This window comes from Aplysia californica, unplaced genomic scaffold, assembly GCF_000002075.1.
Source record: "Aplysia californica isolate F4 #8 unplaced genomic scaffold, AplCal3.0 scaffold00034, whole genome shotgun sequence".
Lineage (NCBI taxonomy): Eukaryota > Metazoa > Mollusca > Gastropoda > Aplysiida > Aplysiidae > Aplysia > Aplysia californica.
The window spans coordinates 1,158,989-1,159,915 of record NW_004797304.1 but is presented as its reverse complement, the minus strand read 5'-3'; positions in this window follow the sequence as shown (position 1 = coordinate 1,159,915).

Below are 927 nucleotides of genomic sequence, written 5' to 3'. Positions count from 1 at the left end.
TAGATTTCCTGTTGGGGAAGATAATATTATTGTTATTGTATTGAATAGATCCGCCTCTCCGCTAGAATGTACCCCACTCAACGTAATAATGGAAATAGTGGCCCTTCTGTATTTACTCACTGTTTGGTTTGTTAGTTAGTGGGACAACAAGCGGGAACGTGGACACAGCATACAGGCAAGTGCATCCATACTTCCGGCTTTCATAGTGGGTTTTCGTTTGACATGCAAACTGCTGAATTTTCTAGATGGATTCCGCTGGGTAACGGTGTGTGTGTGTGGTCGGGGGGGGGGGTATGTGGCCTGCTCACTATTTTTATTCTTTTTTTCTATTTTCTTACCTTATTCTTGGAGAAACATCTCCGTTGTGATACTATAATTGAGTAAAGTGCGCCTCAATGCAACTGGAAATTACTTCTTTGATACCTAAACAAGACGACAATTTCTCTGCGAACTATAAGCCTAAATCATGTTATTTAATCCAAAAACAAGATGCCCACATTTTCCATTATCGCTCTGTTGGCCTAATTATTAGACGGCATACGCCTTCTAATAGAACATATTATCGGCATGTGAGTTCCAATACGGTTTGTTGCATTTCTAAAGATGAAATTCTGAATTGTTGTTTTTTATTCGTTTCATACGTCATACGCGAGACAAGTATTAAACTGTTCCACGCCTTTTGAAATGATCCGTTGTAATGCAACATAGTATGAAAAATAGGACTTGTCGTATGTAAATGTGTTTTTTGCGTATGCGTATATGTGTCTGTGCGTGCTTGTGTATCTGTGTTAAGGAGAGAGCGAGGTGGGAAGAGATAGGAGAAAGGAAGAGAGACAGAGAGAAGGAAAGAGAGAAAGAGACAGGGGGAGAGAGAACGAGAGAGAGAGAGAGAGAGAGAGAGAGAGAGAGAGAGAGAGAGAGAGAGAG